Source organism: Cannabis sativa, chromosome 1, assembly GCF_029168945.1.
Source record: "Cannabis sativa cultivar Pink pepper isolate KNU-18-1 chromosome 1, ASM2916894v1, whole genome shotgun sequence".
Lineage (NCBI taxonomy): Eukaryota > Viridiplantae > Streptophyta > Magnoliopsida > Rosales > Cannabaceae > Cannabis > Cannabis sativa.
Window position 1 is genome coordinate 33,129,980 of NC_083601.1, and position 12,801 is coordinate 33,142,780.

The window sequence follows — 12,801 nt, forward strand, 5'->3', positions numbered from 1 at the left end:
AAACACATTTTTACTGGTATATATGAGTCATATATGTAATATTTAGAAAGTGTACGTATGTATTTATTAATATAATTAATACACACAATTACGTACATGTGACCTGTCCGTCGATTGATCGATGGTGTATAATGAGAATTTAAAGAAACTCACCAACCAACCAAGCTAATGGGCTTGAAACTGAGGCAATGCGAATTATTATAACTTATTTTATATCAATTTCAATTTTCAATGGTCGTATAGAAAATTATATATGGAAGGAGAAATGCATTCAATTTATATATGTTAATCTCAAAGTACTTGTCAGTTCTCAATATATATGATACTTTTGTCAAGAGTATTAAATTGGCAATGAAAATTATATACCAACTCCAAGTCCAAATGAGAAAAACTATAAGTCCAAATGAGTACCAAAAATTTGGGGAAAAGAGATCTCTTATACACTTCAGCTTTCCTTAAATACATAATTTCTTAGATGCATTATTTACAAAGTAAAGATATGTGCACACATAAATTATCTCCAACAAATTACTCAATACAAAAATATCTATTTATATTACCTAAAGGAGAGGGGGAGGCAGTGGCAGTGTGGCCAGCGGAGGCACTTACTACAAAAAATTATTACTTATTTAGTGACAAATTTTTAGTCACAACATAATTTTTTTTTGTAACTAAGTGTGACTTTTAGTCACAATAAAATGTTACTTGTGACTAAAACATAGTATTTAATTACAAGCTGTCACTAATTTTGCTTTAGTCACAATAAGTATTGTGACTAAAAATACATTTAGTCACAACAAATTGTAATTTTTGTGACTAATACATTTAGCCGCAGATCTTTTAGTCACAACATAAGAATTGTGATTTATAATTAGTCACAATTTTTTCATTTTTAGTCACAAGTTTTGTTGTGACTAAAAAGTAAAATTTTTTGTAGTGAGTGGACCTATAAGAGAGGAGGGAGGAAGAGAGAGTGTGGTGGTGGAGCGCTCAGATGGGAGGAAATCAGTAGCGAGAGAGGAGGGAGGAGATGGAGGGAGGATTGGCTCAGATTGGGTTTCTCGGGCTCGCCAATATGAGAGAGAGAGAGAGAGAGAGAGAGAGAGAGAGAGAGAGAGAGAGAGAGAGAGAGAGAGAGAGCACTACTACAAAAGTCAGAATTCGCGACGGTCCTAAAAACGCTTTTTTTGGGGGACCGTCGCTAAAAAAATTAAGTAACTATTTAAAACTGGCGGGAAAAATTAGTATTCCTGACGGTTTATAGATGTAAGAAATTGGATGTGAAAAGAGATATAGATGTCTTAGATAATTAAGTGTCATTTCCTACATTTGAAATGAGTTAGGGTTAGATAAGTGAGGCTTTATATGATTAGGTTTTTTTTAATATATAGGCTGAAGCCCGAAGCCCATAAATGTTTCTGTATTTTTTTAAGTATATTAGCATCGGTGCACAACTGACGTAAAAATATATGTAAATTGACACTAATGATGTGTCTAAGCAAAACCGATGCAAAATTTGACCCTTCATTTTTTGTGTCGTTGTCTAATTTTTCAAACATCAAAACAGAAGCTAAATGTGATATTTGTAGTGACTTTCTACTGTCCTACTAAGTCTTGGGTTTCATCATGCTAAAACTGACACCTCTTTGTTTATAAGACTTCATCCTCAACATACTACATATGTTCTAGTGTATGTAGATGATATTATTGTTATTAGCAGCAGTGACTTTGAAGTGTCCAGTCTCATCACACAACTCAGTTCTACTTTTGCACTAAAAGATCTTGGTGATCTAAACTACTTTCTTGGTGTTCAGATTACTCATACAGATAAGAGGTTGTACCCACATACAAGATATTTTGTGTAGAACTAAATTGCAAGGTACTAATTCTAGTAGTACACCTATGGCTAGTGGTCTCAAGCTGTCTCAATTTGGTAGTGATTCGGTTATGAATCCTACTCTCTGTACAGATCAGTTGTAGGTGTACTTCAGTGTGCAACTATCACTAAGACAGTTATTACATATTCTATAAGCAAAGTTTCTCAGTTTATACAAGCTTCTTTGTGGTCTCATTAGATAGTTGTTAAACGCATCCTAAGGTACATAATAGGCACTCTTGACTATGATCTCCATTTACAGAGAGCTTCTCACTTTGATATCATTGCATTTTGTGATGTTGACTGTGCTTTGGTCCTTGATGATAGGCACTCCACCAGTGGGTACTGTGTCTTGTGTCTTGTTTGGCTCCAATTCAATCTCTTGGAAGTCTAAAAAAAATATACCATATTAAGATCATCAATTGAAGATGAATTTCGTAGTCTAGCTGTTGCTGTCACAGATATCGCTTGGCTGCAATCTCTACTATTTGAGCTTCACATATCACAATAGCTATCCCAACTATTTGAATACTATGATGTTGGTTGTCAATCCTAATCTCCATGCTAGAACGAAACATATTGAAATTGACTTCTATTTTGTTAGGGACTGGGTCTTACAATCTCAACTACTACTCAACATGTCCCTGCTCAATTTCAACTTGCTCATAATCTTACCAACACAATTTCAAGCACAAGGTTTCTCTTTCTCATAGGCAAGCTTAGCGTGGTTTTTCTATCCACACTTAGTTTGAAGGGTTTATTAAAAATATAATTAGTTAACTTTGTTAGGATTAGTAAGTTTCTATTATTAGTTAGCTTTTTGTTACGATCTAAGTTGCAGGTTGTTAGTGTAACTAATTTTCAGCTTAGCTAATTCTACCCTAAACATTAACAATTCGTGTTGTTTTTTACTTTGCTTTGTTATTTCTCTTTCGTTTCTCAAAGCTTCAGAATATAAATACTGTATAAAGAATTATATTTAAGCATTTTTACTACCAAATTCTTTCTGCCAAATATTTGTTAACACGTTTCAGTTTAATCCAAAGTAAATACTTCAAATATTTGAGAAATTAATATTAAATTATTTTTTATGCTCAATTTTAGTCAAATATATAATTATACTTTTGTATTAATTAAGAGAGTGTTTTGGTAATACTTTTTTAATCAGTTTTTTATTTTTTTAATTAGAAAAGTAAAAATATTTTCCAAAAATATGTTTAATAAAACTGTTTTCATTTTTAATTTTTTAATTAAAAATTCTGAAAACAGAAAAAAAAAATCACTTTTACAATTTTTAAAATTTTTTTTTTTTCTTAATCAATACTTTAGATTCTGACCCCAACTTGGACCATAGGACCCGGATTCCAGCCCCGGCCTTAGTCCCGAACTCAGACTACAGTCCCAGTCCCAGACCTAGACCTGAACCCAACTTAAATAAAATAAAAAAATAAAAATAAAAAAAGTTAAAGAACATGTACACTTTTATTTTTTGTAATTAAAATATTAAAAAATAAAAATTTTACCAAATGCTCCCTAAAATTTTATATAATTAAATAAATAAATAATAACATGGTATAATTGTAATCTATGTTATAACAAAACATCAAATAAAAATATTTTTCTCTTTAATTTCTTATTTTACTTTTGACTGAAAAAGTTGAGTTAAAATTTGATTTGTTATTATTGTATATATAATAGGGTAAATAGTGGCATAAGTACCCAAAGTTTTAAGTTTGTAAATGGCATAAACCCAATGATTTTTTTTAGTGGCATAAGTATCCAATGTTTATAAAATTGTAATTTTCTTCCAGTTTCATCAGTACAGACTCTGTTATTATCTTAACTATGACACATATAAGACCTAAATTTTAGACTATTTGGTCTGGAAAAAAAATATATAGTATCAGTTACTTCCAAATCTTTTTTTAATAAATTTAAAACGGAGTCTTTACTGACGAAAATAGAGAAAAATTACAGTTTTACAAACATTGGGTACTTATGCCACTAAAAAAAATCATTGGGTTTATGCCGCTTACAAACTCAAAACTTTGGGTATTTATGCTGCTATTTACCCTATATAATATGATCAGTGCATAACAACGACTATTAAATATTTTTCGAGTTAAACATTAAGGCTCAGTTTGGCACAATTGTGTTGTGGGAAAAAGCAGTTGTAGTTGTGCTGTGAGAAAAATCAGCTGTATCAGAACTACGAAAAAAAACTGAGTTGAGTATTTGGTAAATTATAAGTTTCAAAGTACGTACTGTGAGTTGTTAAGATCTGTTGTAATGATAATAATAATGTTATAATCTAGTTTTTTATAATCATAAATATATAAAAACTTATTTTATATAATATTTTTATTTTTTTTATATATTTTTAATTTTTTAAAAATTTAAATTTATATGCATTTGATAAAATAGATTTATAGTACTATCTTTATATTTTATCAAATATAAAAAAAATCAAAAACTCAAGTATATAAGAAAAATTATAGGTTGATGTGGTTGTTAATATTAAAATAAAATATCAAATATTTTTTTAAGAAAACTAAGAAGTTTAATTATTATTTATTTTATATATTTTTATTTTTCTAATATATAATAAATAAGTAAATATAGTTTTAGTACAAATAAATTTATTATAATCTTTTAATTAAAATAGTTTAAACTGTTAGCTTTTAGTTGTAGTTTTTCCATAAATTCTTTAAAAAATTATTTCTTAATGTTTACTAAACAAATTTTTATTTCAACTTTTTTAAAAAATAAGTTTTAATTTTTTTCAAAAACTTTGTGAAACGGGCCTAAATATATACTATGATCAGTGTGTATACATCACCAAGTATTATTGGTTAACGTTTCATAAAAAAAAAGTATTATTGCTTAACGAAATGTTAAAATGGAATCTGTGAAACAAGTTTCCGTTATTCAACTTCGATTGTGACATAATGACAACTAACTATATAGATTTTCCACAAGGACCACAACTAAACTAATGAAATTAATTAATTTTTATATATTATATTTTTCTTTGAACAAATAAGCATATAAATATATAATTTTTAATTTTTACATGCACGTACGTCGGTAGGTCATCATCCAAATATGTATGAGTGCTATCTTAATCTAGGAGTACTAAAGTACATATTATCAATTTTCGTTTCTTAATCAAAATTATAATGTGATAGATATGTGGTTAGACCTAATTTTGACCATGTTTGTAGCTAATATCGAATGACCTATAATCATATATATAAAGGGACCATTGAAAATGGCCTAAAAATTAGTTGAACGTCACCAATTAACAAAGAGTACTTTCTGTTGATCAAAGTCAGACTTATGTTTTTCCAGTACGTGAATTTTTTTATTTGTTAGATAGAAGGAGGTTGATAATTATGTTACTAATCGAATCGATTATTTTTAATCTTCAACGAAATTTTAATTTTATTAATTAAAGCAAATATTCCAATGGGAAGGCTTGTAGTGTAGAATTGTTTTTATTTTATTTTGGAAGTGGTTAATATTGTTAGTTAATTTAATTCTGTGGTGGATTAATACTGGTGAAGTGGAGTAATCAATACGGTGAAACGGATCAACAAGTGAGCAGAAAAAATTGTAACGGGCTACCAATGCATATATGAACCACAACTAATTAATATGTAAGCTGCATGTGTTTAAATTTTAATAATGTTTGATGTTATAATAATGTATTATATTTTATATATTATTTTACAAAAATAAAATATTTATTATAGTTGTAGCAAGCAATACATGTCTAGTCTACTCAAATAAAACTTTAATTATTAAATTAATTAATTCAAGAAAAATATGGTTGACTAGTTTTTCTTTTTACAAAATTTATTTTTTAGTTATTTAATAGTCGCGCGTCCGAGTCTGGGTCCTTTCAGGGTTTGGGTCCCAAGATTAAGGGTTGGAGTCAGGATAAAATATTGATGAAAGAAAATATAAATGATTATAATTAAGAAAAAAATTATTTAAAAAAATTTTAAAAGTGATTTTATTTTTCAAAACTTTTAAATTTAAAAAGTAAAAAAATAAAAATAGATTTATAGAATATAGATATATATTTTAAATATTTTCTCTTTTCAAATAAAAAAGAACTAATTTAAATAAAGTATAATAAAACCCACCTTAAATATATATATTAAGAAATTGGGTAATTTGCGTTCAAAACTCTTTAAATTTTGAGTTTTGTACTAAAATTTTGGAAGTAAAACTCTCCAAATTTCAATTCCGTTTTAGTATCCACTTTGGTTTGTCAAGTGTCAAGATTGACTGTCATTGTATACACAAGTGTACACGTAATAAATTTTCATTAATTCACCTAATATTAGTAAATTAAATATTACCAAAAAAATAATTAAAATTTTTTTAAAATTTAAAAAAATGAAGACTGATAATTTTTTTTTAAAAAAAATTTCCCTTTCTTTTTGTTTTCTTCTTCCTCTTTCTTTTACTGGAACTTAACACACCCGTCTTTTGTCTCCTACCAGTTCAACCTTCGAACTTGTGTTTCCCAATGACTTATCTTCCTCAAGTCACTCATACTCCAATATATACTCAAGTGCTTGCTCATACTGATTCTAACACCGCTAGTTCAAATACTGCTAATTCTGTTTTGGCCATAGGAAATTAGCAGCACTGGAACTAGTGCAACTGTTCTTCATCAACAAACACCTTATCTAGTCCATCTAGTTTAGAATGTGTCGTCTGAGCCTCAACCAGTTCCATTTGAGCCACACTAATTCTACTCCCAATTTTACCAGAACATTGCATGCATCTGCTTATACTCCTGCAACTCAATCCAAGAGAGTTTTTCCTGTAACTCTCTAGTAAGCAATCACAATCAGGGCTGGTCCTAAGGTATATGGGGCCTAAGACAAAATCAAATTTCGGAACCCCTATATATAGTTTAATTATTATCAAAATGATAGTTCTAATACTTTAGTGTAATGGTAAGGCTTTAAAAAAACTCTTAAGAGCTCCAAGGTTCAATCATTCATAACTGCACATTAAATATATTTAAAAGAAAATAAAAAAGTAGAAATTAAGGATTGATCCTTGATCTCTTGGCTTAAAGTAAAATCTTTTACCACTACACCAAATAATATTTGTTATATTTTTTTTCTTATTTAATATTTTATCTAAACATTAATAATTTCTTTTTTCACAATTTTAGGGCCCTGAGCGATTCAGGGACCGAGGCACACACAGCTCGCCTACCTTGATCACAATATGTAGATAAGATCCAAGTCAGGCATTCATAAACCAAAGTCTACATAGTTACAAAAGTTATTTCTTCTCTACTTGAAGCTCTGCAACAAGAGCATTGGAATTGTGCTATGAGAGATGAAATCTTAGCCTTAGTCAGAAATGGGACTTGGATTCTTGTCTCCTTACCAGAGGGGAGAGAACCAATGGGGTGTAAATGTGTATACAAAATCAAGGAGAATGTTAATGGGACAGTAAACAAGTATAAATCTATGCTGATTGTAAAGGGTTTCACCATTAACTAATCTTTGACTTCACAGATACATTTAGTCCAGTGATAAAACCAATTACAATCAAAGTTGTTGTAGACCCTGTCTAATAATTGGATAATGAGGCAACTAGATGTAAATAATGCTTTCTTCAATGGTGACTTGTAAGAGGAAGTCTATGTGACTCAACCACCAGGATTTGAAGACAAATTTTCCCCACATCTTGTCTACAATCTCAACAAAGCCTTGTATGAATTACGACAAGCTCCTAGGGTATGGTTTGAGAAGTTACAAAAAATGCATTGTATCCCTGGGTTTCACTCCATCTAAAGCTGATCATTCCTTATTTGGTTCAACATTTAAATCCATCAACAACTTTAGTTTTAGTGTATGTTGATGATATTCTCATCACAGGAAATCATCAATGAGTGATTTCCAATTTGATCAAGGCTTTGAATGACTAGTTTTCACTTAAAGACTTGGGCAAACTGTCTTCCTTGGAATTAAAGTGTCTTACACCACTGAAGGGATGCTTTTGTCTCAAACAAAGTATGCTTTCTTATTATGTAGATCAATAATGGAGAAAGCCAAGTGTTCAACAACACCATGCAATGACTAGTGAGCTCAAGTTATCAGCTATGGGAGTGATCCAGTTGAACTTACAAGTCAATAGTTGGGGCTCTTTAATGCCTAACTATCACCAAACCTGAGATTGCCTTTAGTGTCAATAAAGTGTGTTAGTTTATGCACAATCCTCTTCAAGTTCAGTGGGTTGTAGTGAAGGGAATCTTAAGGTACATAAGTGGCACACTTGACTATGGTTTGCATCTAAATAAGCTTACTGATCTGGACTTGGTTGGCTTTTGTGATGTTGATTGGGCATCTGATCTAAATGATAGGAGGTCTACCTCAGACTTTCCTATCTATTTTGGGTCTAATCTAATCACTTAGCAATGCAAGAACTAACACACAACTTCAAGATCAAGCATTGAGGAAGAGTATAGAAGTCTAGTTGTTAATGTTGCAGAAGTAACTTAGCTGCACTCTTTATTCTTAGAACTAAAAATTCAGCTTCCCAAAGTTCTTTCTATTTGGTGTGACAACCTCGATACTATGATGCTTAATCTTAATTTTATTCTACATGCTAGAACTAAACACATTAGAGCTTGATATCTCTATTTTGTAAGAGAAAATACTTTGCAAGGTTTCATTCAAGTGAAACATGTTCCAACATTAGATCAAGTTGCAGATTGATTAACTAAATCTATCTCTAGTTCAAGGTTTTCAATTTTCATAAACAAACTAGCAATTGTCAATAATTCCAATTGCTAGTTTGAGGTATCGGTTTGGATCAAGTTTGTTAGTGGTAATTTGTTGGTTTTTAATAGATTTTGTAACTAATTCTTGTTTAACTCAGCTTGAGTTATAGTGTGACCTTGCTTGTATAAATGAGCATTTAATGGCTAATCAATAACAACATTTGATTCTCTTTGACAATCTTTCTGTCTCTCTTTCTTTCTTCCTTTCTCTGCATTTTTTTTTTCTTTCTCACTGTCCAAACATGTTAAAGAATCTTAACAAATTGAGATTGTTGTTAGAATTTTCTTCTTATTTATGGTAAGCAGCTTGTAATACCCATTTTTGTTGATTTTGCTCAATAAATTATATTTTCATGTAATAGATTTTACACTATTTATTTATTAATGAATATTTTGTTTACTCTAAAAGAATAGATTATTTAAATAATCAAAGATAGAAAATAGATAAATTATAGAGAAATTTACAGTGACACAAATTTTATTTTAATTACAAAATTCTGGTCAGGTATTTTATTATACAAAATACCGTTGGTTTTATAGTAATGCGCTGCCGATTTGCATAATGAAATACCGCTGGTCCTCTGACAAACAATTTATTTATTTTTTCTTTTCTATTTTCTTTTATTATTTTGTTCGTTGACTAAAGTTAGGGATCCAATTATTTGACAACTATTTTTTTTTTTGTTTTTTCTTTTTTATTTATAATATTATAAAAAACCTTTCTCTATCCTTTTTTAAAAGTTTAAAAAACTTTTTTTTTGGCCATATTGATAATTATTGGGAAATTTGAATTTCCATACCTACATAACTTTATAATTTTTTTCTTAAATGCATACTTATTAAAATTTGTAATGTATGACTATTTTACCAATTTTCTAAAACTACCCCTCCCCTTTGTAAATGCTCAGCCGACTCTCACCCACCATCAACCCCAACCCGAACCACCCTCATGTTATATTATTTTATAATATAATAAGTGTAGATTAAAATGTAGTAATATATATTATTATGTGAATAATATGTATTAGGTGTTTGGTAAATAAATTGTGTAACATATAATTTATTTAACCTAAAATTGTAACCTACACTTTATAACATGGAGAAGAGTTACAAAGTTAATTGCTTTTGTAACTTCTTTTGGTTGATCATAATATTGTGTAATAAAAGAGATGTTACACAATTTGATGATAGGATTCAAATGGTTTGAAATATAGTTGTTACAAACTATATTAATGCTCATTATATGAGAGAAATGAGATGGTGAGTTTGAATTCCAAGTGTGATCACCTAAACACTATATAAAGGAGTCTAATGTGCTCATTTGAGAGAAAAAGAAGTTTTCTATCAAAAAAGCACATTGCTAGAAAACCCTAAAAGGCTTGATAATTCCCAAAGCTATTTCCTAGAGAGTTCCCTTAGTGCTTAGAGATAGGGGGAAATAAGCTTTTGGACAAAGGTGTAATACCTTGTTCAAGTCATGGTGATCCCCACTAATCTACACTCAAGGTTGTGAGTGAGTGTTTATATATATTATTCTCTCTTGTTATATATATACATATATTATATTACATGTGTTGTAATATTCTCTTCTACCTTTCATATATATATGTAATATATATAGTGTATATATATGTATTGTAACATATATTTAATCAATCTCTTATTTTAATCCTTGTATTATTTTACAATAGAGTTGTAATAAATCTTGATTTTCTTCCATTGTTATAAAATCTCTAACAATCAAAAGCTTATCCCTTTTCAATGGAAGAGGTGATAAATCAAGATTGTGAGAATACAAGGATAAGAGATTTTATGTGAAAGCCATTCATGGGTGAGCATGATGGTGAATATTACGTGATTTACTATTTTATATGATAGTAATATATAATATATATATATATGAGTTATATATATGTGACATATATGTGATTATGTGTTTGTGTCATATTAATATATATAGTAGTATATAATATGATATTTAAATTTTATATCATGCTATTATATGTATATATGTGAGATATATAATATATAATATGTATGTATGAGTAATATATATTATATATATGTAGAGCATGTGATATAATATATATTAGTGAGATTAAATATGTAGAAATAATTACTTTTATGTATTTATGTGAGACATGCATATATAATATATGTTATATATGTGTATATAATATATATTATGTATATTAATGTGTATATATATGTTATATATGTGTGAGGTATGTAATATATATAGTTGTGTAATAAATAGATATATTATGTGTATATGATATGTATATTATAGTATATATGTTATATATATGAGATATGTAACATATATATTTGTGAATTTAATATTGACATTATGTGTATGTTACATATAAGATGTTGATTAGTAACATACTTATTATATTAATGTATGGAGTTATATAGTATGATAATAATGTTGATAGTAATATAATAGTGTTTATTACTATTGATGTGAAAATTATTATCATCTATTTTGTGAATAAAGAATAGATTTGAATTCTTATTCAATTTGGTGGTGAACATCTCACTTTATGAGATAATAAAAGATGGATTTTGAGAAGTTACATCTTTTATTGGATTATAAGAGATAATCATCTCATATTATGAGATAAGGAAAAGTGGACTATGAGAGTTACACTTTTATTGGACTTGCATTGTAATCCATTGAAAGAGCAATTTTAGACTCAAAGTAAATGAATCATTGTGGATTCAAAAATAGTGAAAAGATAACAAAATTGGAGAAGCAATTTTGAATCTTAAATGATCAAAGTTGTGAACAAAATTGTTGAGAATTTTGTAAACTTTGGTATAATTTTGGGCTAATTTCAATAAGGAGATAACCATAAATTATGAGTAAAATAATCACATTATTTTATGAGTAGTAATGTGAGTTTGACATTTTAGATTTATTGAGAAAACTAAAAATGTCAAATGATATTTTTTAAGGTGACCTTAAAAAGTCATTTCAAGAGGAAATACACAAAAGTGATATTTTATATACACTATGCTAGAAATGTGGGGGTGAGCCACAATGTGTTGAGACATTGTTGATTAATTTATTTGATTTTGAATTCAAATTCTAAATCAAGTTTGGCTATGTGCATAAGTGAAAATATTGACATATTTGGTGTCAAATTTTTGGTAAAAATAATTTCAAGAAGGAAATTAAATTTAAGAAAATTATAGAGACAAAGTGGTCTTTTATATTTTAAAATCAAGATATTATCTTGATAGTGAAATGTGAAAGTGTGGGGGTGATACTCCAATATGAAAAGTTTAAGACATGTTTGGTGTCTTAAAATAAAGTATAATTTAGATATGTTTGGTGTCTAAATTAGTGTTTAATTTTGATATGCATGGTATCAAAATTATTGAGAATTTGAGTTGTGTGAAAATTAATCTTTTATGATTAAATTTTCAAAGCTTAAGTACTTAAGGAGAAAAGTGGTCACAAAGTGAACACTATATTTTTGGCATGCATGATTCACATGGAATCAATAGTGAGAGGTTATAACAAATCGCTTAATCTCCGTACAAGATTAAAGCATGAATTTTCGAGGGATGGGACCTGAACTCCCTTAGCGTTTTGCTCATTGATGGTAACCTATCTTAACACTAGTAAAAATCTAGTCTTAAGTTCAATAGGTAATAACAAGTCAATAGAGTGAATGTGGTACTCAATTGTCCCATCTATGGATGAGTACATGTTGTAAAATTGAGGGTTAAAACCAAAAGGTTTTTTAATGGAGCTTAAGCTTAAGAAAACTCACTTAAGCTTAAGAAGTGTCTAACGAGTGGTGAGACACTAAAACTCCACCTATATGGACTAGAGGTGGTGCCGCCTCTTATGAGAATTGGGAGTATTCTCTAGAGAGTCTATGAATTGGAATTTTGCACATGGCCATTAACGGTGCAAGAGCGAGACAAGCGGTCTCAAGTGAGCATTAGCGAGGGTGTGTGTGTTATCACCGGTTTGTACTAAAGAAATAGTGGTTCAATGCTACGGCAACCAAAATTTCATCAAACTTTGTGGTAACTACACTAAGGTAAAATTCAAGTCGAAAGACATTTTACCTAATGCACCTAAGCA